This window comes from Epinephelus lanceolatus, chromosome 13 (genome assembly GCF_041903045.1).
Source record: "Epinephelus lanceolatus isolate andai-2023 chromosome 13, ASM4190304v1, whole genome shotgun sequence".
NCBI lineage: Eukaryota > Metazoa > Chordata > Actinopteri > Perciformes > Serranidae > Epinephelus > Epinephelus lanceolatus.
The window spans coordinates 43,748,886-43,762,809 of NC_135746.1; the positions used below are offsets into that span (position 1 = coordinate 43,748,886).

The following is a 13,924-nucleotide window of genomic DNA, read 5'->3' on the forward strand; positions in this document are numbered from 1 at the left end:
TATTTGATTCCTAATCAAGAAATGCTGGTAAGAACAGCTTCATCTTGTTAATATGGACTTCAAAACTGTTTTAAAATGCAAAATAATGGAATTTTAAACAGACGATTAAAAATACAGTTCATCACGATAAACTTTTTTAAATTCAGCAATTGATGGCAGTTTGAGGAATGGTTTGACAGTAAAAACATCTTTGTTAGAATCCTTCTTTAGTGGTGTTAGTAATGATGCTAACCAGGAACACTTCACCAGATAGGCTCATTGTTATTATCCACCCGCCTGCACTCAATCACTGTAGTTAATCCCAGAGCTTTTTGAATCATGTCTAGAAAATGACATGCTACTTAACATATTATCTGGTAACTAGTGAAAGGAAAAGCATGCAGATGCCTCTGGTGTAATGGTATAAGAACCATGGATATGAATTTCCTCTCTCTTCACACCCTCTACACAAGATGACACTAATACTAATACTACTAATTGACTTGCAGCACAGCATAATAAAACTAAAAGCAAGAAAAGCCATCTGGCTGACTCATTACAAAGGCCTAATCTTTTAAAGTTAATTAGTTTGCTTTTTTCCCTCTGTATGAGACAAGGGGAAATTTACAGTACTGTCAAGGATAGTCATTCCTCTTACTTCCCTGTCCACCTGCTAGATTTGAAAACAATATTTTTAAGCTTGACCGAGAAACATGTGCATCAGCCAAATCCAGTACTCAATTGTACTGAAATATTTGCATGGTGGAGGAACATTCAATTGATTCAAGTGCTCAGAAATTTATAGAACATTCCCTTGCAGCACAACCCCCCCCCAACCCCCCACCCCCGCCCGCGCCCCCCCATCCCCCCCACCACCACCCCCACCCCCACCCCCCGCCCACATTGGAAATGCAGCTCCAGCATTATACAAATAAATGAACAGTGTGTGTGGGTGTTCCTGTGTGGGAGATTTTGCACTATGGAGCACAGCTTTGAACGTTGTGTGTTCATGTCTATATTTTCGACTGCTGAAAATCCCACATATTTGACTCATGTAACTGGCCCTGCTGCAGCCAGATTTGGATGCAGCTTACTGAAGCATGGCAGAGAGGACAGTATGCAACTCTTCAGTATCTCAGAAATGAAGAGAAAAGGAAAGCCATATCTCTCTTGGAGGAGTCAAACCAAGAATGCTCACATTTTAATTATAGTTTTAATCTGTCATGTCACACAACTGTTTGGCAGCCTTGCTACTACCAGTAAAGATACCAAAAACATGAGTACATTGTTTCTTCTCTTTGGTACTTTTGTATTGAAGTGCACTGGACACAGCAGCCTGGAGGTGTCACATTGGACAGAGAACATCAGCTGGTACTTCGATACTAGTGATGGCTTCATGAAGCCTCATAAAGCGTTTTCTTTATTTTCTGAGCCCACTAGATGGCACTCTTGGTTCTTAGGATCTGCTACTGGTCCTGGGGACAATCAAAAACATGTTTTCGACAAAGATCTCGTCAGGTCTCCCTTATCAATTTGAGCAAAGAAACACAAGATGATAGACCCTAACCACCTTCGCAAAACAAAGACTGGAGCAGGATGTTTTACAGTGGTAAGTTTTTATTTTTTAGCTGTCTTGTATTTCAGATGTAACATGGTAACTGTAATTTATCTAACATTACATCATGGTAACAACAGTGTGTCCATTGACTGATTAAAGTTGAAAACGTCAGCTGCAAAGTAAAACAATTTCTAACAATTTAATCAATTACTACATTACGTGGAAAGAGTAGCACTCATCTGTTAAATGCAGCGGTGTAAAGCATCACTCTTTTTATTTATGCAGGCTTATCTAAGATCAGACTAGTGCAGCGTGTATTGGGTATTAATACCAAAGTTATTATAAATTTCGCTACTAACACATTCGCAGTAGAACCACACAGGTTTTAACTCATGAATTCAGATATTTCACTACAGCAGACTGAGATGACAGGTTTTTGTATTAACCAGAGACAAATTCATAAAAACATTCAAATGTCTTAGCTGGCATGTTTACTGAAACCATTCTACTAAAATGTAGCTGCATTTTATAATCATCTCCACCTTTTGTTTCTAATCTACAATATGTACAAGGTACCAATGTAGGTTCATAGTAAATAACATGTTTCCTATTTGTTTTATGTAATGATGTTGTCTCCTATGTTTTTATTTGCTCACTTATGAAACAGCATGTCTTATCTCTTTTTTACTTATTAGGTTTTTACAGAATGAACCAGGTTCCAGGTCCATGTATGATACACCATTTAGGCCTGGAGCCTAACTGCTTGAATCCATACACCCTGCAGAACAATCACAACATTTACAGGTATGACAATGAACTAAAGAAGAGTGAGTTTTATGACATGTCATGAGATACAACTGTGTAAATTCAATTCTGAACCCTAAGGTTTTATTATTCCAAAAGACCCACTGATAATAAATGACAACTAAGAATTTCCCCAATAGAGCTTTATTTTTAGAAAATGTAAAAAATGAATACAAAAAAATCTTTGTAAATAATATACAAAAGATACATACATAAATATATACACAACAGAGTTTTATCTGCAATGCTAATAGTGTCCAGTCCTTTCCATTCAAGTATCCATCCCGTCCTGTGTTGTACTCTGGATACACCAGGAGTTTCCTGATCAGGCTAATTGCTACATTGGCCTCCACCTCCCACTTGACTGAAGTGGGAGGTGTGTCCGGTAACCACTTCCTCGTTTCAGGGTCTCTCATACTGGGGTGCCAGGTCCTTAGGGATGGAGATTTTCTGCAAATTTCGGCAAATGGCACTCGGTTCTCCACAAATACGAGCCTCATCAGGTCGTCTACAGTCTGGAAAATATTTCCTTGTGTTACTAAAATAAATGCTTCCCTTTACCCACCTTTCTCTTATATAGTTCAAGTGTTGCCATAACTATTTCTTATTTTTAATCTGATGATATTATGTTGGTAATAAAAATAAAATTATTTACAAATTACTGTATGTAGGGTCTGTTTTACAGCCTTTGCTGGGGGTACAACAAGATTAAAAGAATACATATTTGCTTTACCTTACCAATGTTTTTGAAAAAACTCTGCTAATAGCTCCTAGTAGTATATACACAAAATATGTAGCTTGTGAAATCTCAGATTCCTCTGTAATAACAGAGTCGCCATGGTTATATGTTAAGTCATGAGGGTCTGCTAGCGCTGTTGAAATATCTCACTCTTTTTCCTCCAACTCAAGATGAGGTGTTTTACTTGGTTTGAAACTTATGCCCTTTATAGTAGTGATGGCCTCATGAAGCATTTTCTTTATTTTCTGAGTCCACTAGATGGCTCTTGGTTTAAAGAGAGAGGCTCAAAGAATGGCAATTCAGTGTGTTTTACACCTTTTGTTGAACCAAAAGCGCCATCTAGTGGGCTCAGAAAATAAAGAAAAATGATTTGTGAGGCTTCATTCGGCCATCACTACTTTATAGATGTTGATGACTGCTTAAAGTCCAAATGAAATAATATATATACAGTGTTGGGCAAGCTACTTGGAAAATGTAGTGAGCTAAGCTACTAGTTACTCTACATCAAATAAAGTTTAACTACGCTGAAGTTATCTCCAGTGAAATGTACCAAGCTAAGCTATGAGAAAATGGCAAAAGTAGCTTGCTACTTCCAAAGCTATTTTTTTTTTTTAACTTTATGTCAAATCAGGGTTATAATAAATGATAAGAAAAACTGTCAGCCAATCAAATGGGCAGGCAGTTGAACAGTTTATTATAAAATAACAGAAATAAATTAAAACTTTCTTCCTACTTGATGCATTTCTTTGTCTTGACCTCCTTCAGTCGGCTATCTGTCTGTCAGTAATTAAAAAACAGATATCCTAAAAATATTTTTGGGGGGGACATCAGCACATGAACATGTCCTGCAAATAACACGTGACATCAGTATGTCACTCTCTGTCCTCTCTTCCTACATAACAGTGTTCCCTGTCTCTCAGCCCTTGTTGTGTCTGTTTCTCTGGTGTCCACTGGAAATCCACAAAATATATACAGTCTATGGACGAGGCATGTGAGGGACGTGTCAAGAAGTGCAGTGTAACCAATCAGAAGCAGAGTAGGGCAGGTCTTGCCAAGAAAAGCCAATAGCAAAAGCGGCAAGCGGAATAAACTGAAGGATTAGTATGTGATGTCATGTTGTGATGGTTTGAGGCATAAGTTTTATTTTATTTTATTTATGTTATTTTATTTTTATTTTGTTCAGTTTAGGTTTGCGTTGTTTTTTTTTTTTCTGGGGTGCCAGCCAGGTCTCTCCCCTGGCATGTAAGATTGTCGGTCAAGTTTTAGGTAGTTGAGGTATTTCTGTTTGTTTTTTAGTTGTTTGTTTGTTTTAAATGCAAAACCTTACAAAGGATGTACCATACTAAGAAAATACACCCTGCATTGAGTGACACACAACAATAACATAACACCACACAATAACTGCAATACCAAGCAGAGTATATTATAATGCAATGAAAATTTAAGACACAATATCCACCCCCCCACACACACAGTCCAACACAATAAGAAAAACAAGGTAATCCAACACAAAATTCCACACCAGATTTTCAGTCTCTCTCTTTCTCTTCTCTTCTCACTGTTCAAACAAAAATTAAATTCAGTTCAGTTCAATTCAGTTCAGTTTGTAACAAAAATGTTGCTCAGTTGGCCCAAAAACTCAGAAAGACAAAATAAAGATGAAAAAGAAAAAGAGTTTACTCACAGTCTGGTAATTTTGTCAGTCAAAGTCAGTCAGGAGATCCAGTTCCGGTGTTTCGGAGATACTCGCGACCATGTTAACTGGCGACTTTCAGCCGAATGCGTCTGTGGTTGTCGTGTCAGCTGTTTTCAACCAGGAAGAGAACATGAAGGTGTCCTCGCGAAAACCTCTTTATTCAATTTTTCATTACAATATCAAATTAAAGCTGCAAGCAGCTGTGACTGGGCCCTCGCTCTCCCGCGTCTACGCGGGGGGGCAGCAGCGCGCATCACTGAAGCGGTTATGTGAAAACTCAGAGTAAGTTAACCCTGACGTGGTGTGACGTTTCATCTTCCTACTCCAAAAAAACCCCTATGGGAAGGGTATGTTGAAAATTTCAAGGGGGTGCTATAGAGGCATTTTGTCCCCCCCATGGGCAACGCCCCTATCAGATGTATGAGCTCGCCATTTTTGACCTGTGTATCAATTTCATGTGAATATGATGTCACTGAAGCCATCAAAAAGCCAAACATATTTGGTGGCGAGGGTGGCGTCATAGTAGCCACACCCCTTGACATAGAGAAAAGCTTTTAATAACTTTTGATCAGCATGGTCTCAGGGGCTGAGGCTGCCGAGCAACCAGGGGCTGCGGGGAGACCCAGAGCAGGCATGGATTGGTGGTGTAAATGTGGGGCTTACTGGCTACTTTATTAGGTACATTTGTGCAATCTAATACAAGTCAATACAACAGCTCTGCCACACATTCTACGTTTACAAAGCTTTTACTTTTTCAGCTTTTGTCAGAAAGGTGATTATTCTACTTTATTATTGAGGTCGTAGTGGGTGGTGTTGGTGTACTGGAGTGCAATATATTTAAAAGTAGCCTATTCCTAATATTTTGTCCTCCTCAATTAGACAAAATTAGGAGGCCACCCCAGTACACCACCACCATTCACTATGACCTCAATAATAAACAAAGTAGAGTCATCACTTTCTAGACGATGTCAACAATAACTGAAAATTTATAAGCTTCAGGGAAAAAATCATGGTACAGTCATTCTACTGGATTGCATTAGATTACACAGGTGTACACAAAGTGGCCAGTGACTGTATGCTACATACATACAGATTTCCTCAAATAGTAGCCGGGGCTACTATTAACAAAATAATAGTTTGGGACCAGGCTACAAATAGGGGCAGGCTACTATTTGAAGGAGGCTTTCAACTAAAAAAAAAAAAAAAAAAAAAAATCACAGCCAAATTTGAAAATGCAAATACTGTATTTTTTTTTTATTTAAACAGCAGAAATATTTATGTAAACCTGTCTTTACAGTAAAAATGAATATTTTCTATATAGTATTACAAAGAAAGTACTGTATTATTTATAGTAACAACGTTTACATTAACAGTAAAAATAGTTTTTGGTGTTTTTGTAAATCACCAATATTTACTATTGACTACACCACAGTGTACTAGTTGTCCTGCCTTGAAACAGTGAATCATCTCATCCTCTGTCCCATCTGCAGCCACCGTGATGCCACACACCTTACAAGACAACATGCCACAAATTAATTTTAAAAGTAGGCTACATTCGTAATAATGACTTTTTATCTCACAATTTTGATTAGGAATAGCAATTTCTTTTTTTCCATTACTGGCGAAAATGGGCTTCCATAGATAAAGATGGTTACACACCCTAAGCAGGGGTCATATGCCAGCTGTTTCCACTTGCCACACAGTAAATAGAATATAAATCTTTAAGCTGGTTAATATTTTCTCCATCAGCTATCATTCTAAACAAGACTGTTGCCATACATATAACATGAATCTACCTACACATTATTTACATATTTAACAATGTCAAACACAACACAGAAGACCCAAAGCAACCACATTGACTACATCTCCCAGAAAGCCCAGCGCTCTGGGAGTATGCGCGAAGCAGTCTTGAGACGGCAGCACGGACATGTGAAGACACGGCCTGTATTTACGTCAAAGAGCATGGATACCAAGAGGCGAAGCTCCGTTGAATTTTTGCCAACGGCCACTAGGGGCGCTAACACCATTTTGGACTGTTGAGCTTGGACTGTTGCACCCAGACAACATGCAAAATGTCAAGGAGAGAGGAGAAAAAAGTAAAAGAAAACAGTGTAGTGCAATTAACTGCAACAGCTATCAGTGGAACACCTGGCCTTCCACCGTTTCCCAAAGGATCCTGACAGAGGTGTACGTTTTAAAGTGTTTTAATATCAATTTAATATGCCAGTTTTGGTGGGAAGATATATATATATATATATATATATATATATATATATATATATATATATATATATATATATATATATATATATATATATATATATATAGGCCTATATATGGCCTCTTGGACCATTTATATCAGAACTGATTACTGCTTTAGCATTAAAATATATCATATTAAAATAGCTTATATATTATTATTATTATTATTATTATTATTATTATTATTATTATTACTGTCCCCTTACTGTACAAACTGTAAATAATCTTTATTCCTGACTATGTGACGTCGCCATTAATGTGTTTCTAGTTAAAATATTGATTTTTTTTAATTTTTTTTTTTGTAGATTGGCTTATGGGGTGATTTTGAAGGAATAATTAAGTTAATCTTCTCATAAGTGGATGTAATATGTAGAGATGCCATCTCTGCCGTTTTTCCTCGTTTTGTTTTTTTTAAAGTCTATATTTTGCTTTACAAAAACGTGAAAAAGCAGCTGTGACCAAGATATCACGAGGTGAGTAGCATTGTAAGCATAATTAATAGCGATATACTACAGTTTGTCTGTGTGTTTTTGTATGCAAGTGGGTCTGCTGTGGTCTGCTGACGGTCCAAAATGGCGGTGGCAGGACGAAGCCATGGGGGAATTTGTTGCTATGGGACGTTCTATTGAGCTTCGCCTCTTGGTATCCATGCTTTGTTTACATACTGCACTAGCCTTGGACTAATACGTTCATTGCATGAACATCTTGAAAACGAATCCCGTTTTTCGTTTGGGGGTTCCCGGTCTCGACCGATTCACGTCTCCATAAACGTTCAAATCAAACATGTAATGTACTAACCGCATAGTCACAGATTTCACACTTACTACCAATGTGCAATACACCTCCCAACCGCTGAAGTGGCGCTGTGGCGCAGTAGAAAGCCAGTGCACGCATTCATTGCAGGACGAAGAAGGGGTGAAGAAAATTTCGAGACATCCCGAGATAAAATGCATGTTTATTGAACAATAACGGATATACAAACACACGGCAACCCCCGTACACCTGCACGTGCATGAAACACAACACAATGCTCTACAACAGACCACGGAGTCAAACATTAGTCCACATTAGCTCAGCGAGTGTTCAACCACCGGCATGTCTCGGCTAACATCGACCACCGAGAATGCTCCCGGGAGTTAGCCGAGTGCTAACCGAGTGAGATGCGCTATACACACATTAGAGGCTGAACGCTTATAACGCTAATAAACCACAAATTATGAGTTACCTAAAGCACGTCGGGATAGCGCGGTGAACGTCAACACACAACCATTTATTAATAATTCAGCCGTAACAACTGTGTGGCACAAACTCAGTGCTTTGGTTATAAATAATGTCGGGCTCGGTTCGGGTTCGAACAGAAATATGCGGCTGTGCTGCACTCTAACACACACACACAAACACACGGAAAACCGGACATTATCAGTTCATAAAAAAAAACCCCCGACGCCCCGGACAGGACGTGAAAAGTGGACATGTCCAGGCAAAACAGGACGTTTGGTCAGCCTAACGCCATTAACGTTACCTAACACGTTACCTGTGTTCTGCCATGGCTCGGTTGTCCAGGTACTGGGCAGTCATGACACAGACGAAAGAGGAAATTACTGGACCTGGGGACGGTAAGCCGTTATCTTGCGTTTGTCAGCTGCTCTCATGTTCACTCCTTTTGTGAAGGCCTTGTTGCCGTCCTCTGCATACCAGGCGTCATATGCCCTGCGGCGTATTCCCCCGACAGTTGTTCGCAATATTTCAAAACGTCTAGCTTTAAATGAACACTTAAGTTGCGTCTTGTCGCCATCTTATGTGTTTACAATCAGCTGAGAGTGCGCAACTGCGCATGTGCGGTCTCTTGTTTTTATGACGGTAGCGTCAGGAGCAGCCAAAGATCACCTGGTGGCAAGATAGTTATCTACCAGTGTTCATAAACAAAAGAATATTGGTCATGGCCGAAATAAAGATAAAGATAGATTGATTATGTACAGTTAATGCATTCAAGGTCTTCTGACTCTTTAAAAGTTGACATGTTGTCTCTAGCTCAAAGTATGAGGGACAAGAAGAGGTTGAAAGTTGATGAGTTTTGAAGACGATTTGAAGATTTTCCAATTTACTTCCATTCACACTAATTAGACTGCCACCAGAGCACCACCTATTGGCTGATTTGCACCGAATTTTGCACAAACCCTCATCAGGCCATGGAACACAATTAGCGAAAGTGTTGTGGTAATCCGACTGTATTTGCTCAAGATATGAAAGACTGTCTGTTTTGAAAACAATGTGCAGGAATTTGTTGTTTTACATTTTGGGCGTTTTTTGGACAAACAAAATTCTTTTAATGACTTTTTGTCAGGAGGGTCCACAGATGCTTCATGCAAAGTTTGGTGCAAATCAGTCAAATCGCCTAGGAGGAGTTTGAAAAAGTAGGTTTCTCATTGTTCGCAATTTTGCAAATGGAAATTTAATGCAAAAGTGGGCGTGCCTTACATCACACAATTCAGCTGAATTCAGGGAACACTGAGATATAAAGTTTTAAAACGTGCGACATGTTATGTGGGAGATGTGGGCCAAAAAACGCTTTTGCATTGAAAATAGTGCCACCTGCTGGTCATTTTTGGTGTGTGAGTTACAGGGGCCAGTCTTTACCACCCCTATCAATTTCATTTCCATAAGTGTTATGGTGTTGGCACAGTGCCAAATATTAAATTAGACTGCCACCACAGCGCCACCTAGTGGCAGATCGGTAACTCCTTTGTCAGATATCCTCAGGAGGGCATTGACAATAATTGTTCTAAGTTTTGTGTTAATCTGAGTAACCGATGTGGAGATATAAAATACTTCAATTTAAAGAGTGCCACCTTGTGATCATCGCCTGACATTTTGCACAGACCCTCGGGGGCTCATGGGGAAGTAGTAAACTGAGTTTCATGTCATTCGGACACACCAATGTGGAGATATGCAACACTTCCTGTTTTGTACCAAATCTGCAGGAAGCTGCCATTAAATAACTTCAGTATTCTTTGGAATATCAAAATTCTTTTAATAACTTTGTGTCAGAAGAGTCCACAGATGCTGTGTGCAAAGTTTCGTGCAAATCGGTGAAATTGCCTAAGAGGAGTTCGAAAAACTACGTTTTTCATTTGTGGCGATTTAGCGAATGGAAAGTTACCACGAAAGTGGGCGTGGCTTACACCACACAATTCAGCTGAATTCAGAGAACACGTAAATAGAAGGTTTAACAATATTCGACATATTATGTATATTATGTGGGAGTTATTAGCCAAATACGCTTTTGCATTGAAAATAGCGCCACCTGCTGGTCATTTTTGGTGTGTGAGTTACAGGGGCCAGTCCACCCCGATCAATTTTATTTCTATGAGTGTTATGGTGTTGGCACAGTGCCAAATATTAAATTAGACGGCCACCAGAGTGCCACCTAGTGGCGGATCGGTAAGTCCTTTGTCAGATATCCTCAGGAGGGCATTGACAATAATTATACCAAGTTTCCTGTTAATCCGCTCAACCAATGTTGAGATATAAAGTACTTCAATTTAAAGAGTGCCACCTTGTGGTCATCACCCGAAACTTTGCACAGAGCCTCAGGGGCTCATGGGAAAGTGGTAACCTGAGTTTCATGTCATTCGGATATACCAGTGTGGAGATATGCAGCACTTCCTGTTTAGAACAAAATCTGCAGGAAGTTGTTATTTAATAACTTCAGTATTCTTTGGAATATCAAAATTCTTTTAATAACGTTTTGTTGGGAGGCTCCACAGATGCTGTGTGCGAAGTTTCATGCCAATCGGTGAAATTGCCTGGGAGGAGTTCGAAAAAGTAAGTTTGCGACATTTTGCGATTTTGCCGAAAAAAGATGAGGCAGAAATGGGCGTGGCCTATACCACAAGATTCAGCACAATTCACTGAACGCATGGATATAAGGTTTTTGAATGTGTGACAAAGTATATGGGAGTTATGAGCCAAAACACACTTTCCTTAATAATAGCACCACCTAGTGGTGGAAATTCAGGACGACAATAGATTATAAAATTTTTCACCAGGTGTGACTTATATTCCAAGTTTGGTGAGTTTTGGGGTATGTTCAGGCAGTGAACATACAAATGTGTACCAATTTTCATGTTCCAACTACAAAAAAACCCCTATGCGGAGGGGGTTTTGAAAATTTCAAGGGGGCGCTATAGAGGCATTTTATCCACCCCATGGATGACGCCCCTATCAAATGCAAGAGCTCGCCATTCTTGACCTGTGTATCAATTTTCATGAGGAGATGAGGTCGTTGAAGCCATCAAAAAGCCAAACGTATTTGATGGCGAGGGCGGTGCCATAGCGGCCACGCCCCTTGCCATAGAGAAAAGCTTTTAATAACTTTTCAATCAATCAGTTCAATCAATTTTATTTATAAAGCCCAATATCTCAAATCACAATTTGCCTCACAGGGCTTTACAGCATACGACATCCCTCTGTTCTTATGACCCTCGCAGTGGATAAGGAAAAACTCCCCCAAAAAAAACCCTTTAACAGGGGAAAAAAAACGGTAGAAACCTCAGGAAGAGCAACTGAGGAGGGATCCCTCTTCCAGGACGGACAGACGTGCAATAGATGTCGCACAGAACAGATCAGCATAATAAATTAACAGTAATCCGTATGACACAATGATAGAGAGAGGGAGAGAGAGAGAGAGAGAGAGAGAGAGAGATGCAGGTAATGACAGTAGCTTACAACAACATTATTGAAAGTAATAATATTATAGTTATAGTTCTGGCTACTGTGGTACAATATGTTGAAAGTATGTATTAATATCTGGCAGTATACATGTGTGACAATAGTCATGTGTATAATAACAGTAGAAGTATGACTAATGACTAATGATGGCAGCAGCAGCAACAGGAGGCATCTGGTAGGACCACGGCAGCAGCACAATCACACAGGTCACGTTGTCCAGGCACCGCTGCGATATGAGTTAATCTGAGAGACAGTGGAGCACAAAGGCTCCGGAGAAGAAGCCGAGTTAGTGACATCCAGAATGGCCGAGTTAGCAAGATGCAGTAATAGAATACAAGAGAGAGAGAGAGAGAGAGAAGGAGAAAAGGTGCCCGGTGTATTATAGGGGGGTCCTCTGGCAGACTAGGCCTAAGTCAGCCTAGCTAGGGGCTGGTACAGGGCAAGCCTGAGCCAGCCCTAACTATAAGCTTTATCAAAGAGGAAAGTCTTAAGTCTAGTCTTAAATGTGGAGACGGTGTCTGCCTCCCGGACCGTAACAGGAAGATGATTCCACAGGAGAGGAGCCTGATAGCTGAAGGCTCTGGTTCCTGATCTACTTTTGGAGACTTTAGGGACCACGAGTAACCCTGCGTTCTCAGAGCGCAGTGTTCTGGTGGGATAATATTGCACTATGAGCTCTCTAAGATATGACGGAGCTTGACCATTTAGAGCTTTATAAGTTAACAGTAGGATTTTAAATTCAATTCTGGATTTCACAGGGAGCCAGTGCAGAGAAGCTAAAACAGGAGAAATATGATCTCGTTTCTTAGTTCCTGTTAGTACACGTGCTGCTGCATTCTGAATTAGCTGGAGAGTTTTTAAGGACTTACTAGAGCTACCTGATAATAGAGAGTTACAGTAATCCAGCCTAGAGGTAACAAAAGTGTGGACCAATTTTTCTGCATCTTTTCGGGTCAGGATAGGACTAATTTTCGCAATATTACGCAGATGAAAAAATGCAGTCCGTGAGGTTTGTTTTAAATGAGAATTAAAAGACAAATCTTGATCAAATATTACTCCGAGGTTTCGTACGGTAGTGCTAGAGGCCAGAGCAATGCCATCTAGAGAAACTATGTCATCAGATAGAGACGAGTCTCTGAGTTGTTTGGGGCCAAGAACAATAACTTCAGTTTTGTCTGAATTTAACATCAGGAAATTGGTGCTCATCCAAGTTTTTATGTCTTTAAGGCAGTTATGGAGTTTAGTTAATTGATTACTTTCTTCTGGCTTCATAGATAAATACAACTGTGTATCATCCGCATAACAATGGAAATTTATAGAGTGATTTCTAATGATGTTACCTAAACGAAGCATATATAGAGTAAATAGGATTGGTCTGAGCACAGAACCTTGCGGAACTCCAAAACAAACTTTGGTATGTAAGGATGATTCATTATGAACGTCAACAAAGTGACAACGATCAGATAAATAAGATTTAAACCAGCTTATTGCAGAACCTTTTAGGCCAATTAAGTGATCCAGTCTCTGCTGTAGAGTTTGATGGTCAATTGTGTCAAACGCCGCACTAAGATCTAATAAAACAAGTACAGAGACAAGTCCTTTGTCTGAAGCAATCAGAAGGTCATTTGTAATTTTAACTAGTGCTGTCTCAGTGCTATGATGCACTCTAAATCCTGACTGAAATTCCTCAAATAAATTATTATCATGGAGAAAATCACACAGCTGGTCTGCGACTACTTTCTCAAGGATCTTTGAAAGAAAGGGAAGATTAGATATTGGTCTATAGTTGGCTAACACCTCTGGATCCAGAGTGGGCTTCTTTAGAAGAGTAATTACAGCTACCTTAAAAGACTGTGGTACATAGCCTGTTAATAAAGATATATTGATCATGTCTAATAAGTGAGTGTTAACTAAAGGTAAGACTTCCTTAAGTAGCCTAGTTGGGATGAGGTCTAAGAGACACGTTGATGATTTAGATGAAGAAATCACTGCGGTCAATTCTTGAAGAGAAATTGGGGAGAAGCAATCTAAATATATATTAGGTTTTACAGCTGTGTTTGAGGTTAGGTAGGTACTATCTGAGGACAGGAGGTCATGAATTTTGCCTCTAATAGTTAGAATTTTGTCATTAAAAAAGCTCATAAAATCATTA

General features: G+C 39.4%; 1 protein-coding gene and 1 long non-coding RNA gene across 2 annotated transcripts in view; one reads left to right on the top strand and one right to left on the bottom strand.

Annotated features, from left to right (window-relative positions):
* Positions 1-13,924, top strand: part of ptchd4 (patched domain containing 4) — a 259,640-nt gene that overhangs the window by 203,512 nt on the left and 42,204 nt on the right. The window lies entirely within an intron of this gene.
* Positions 4,243-9,102, bottom strand: LOC144466572 (uncharacterized). The gene is made up of 2 exons (XR_013493184.1): positions 8,576-9,102; positions 4,243-6,285 (listed from the first exon to the last, which is right to left on the bottom strand). It is a non-coding gene; the product is annotated as an uncharacterized LOC144466572 (long non-coding RNA).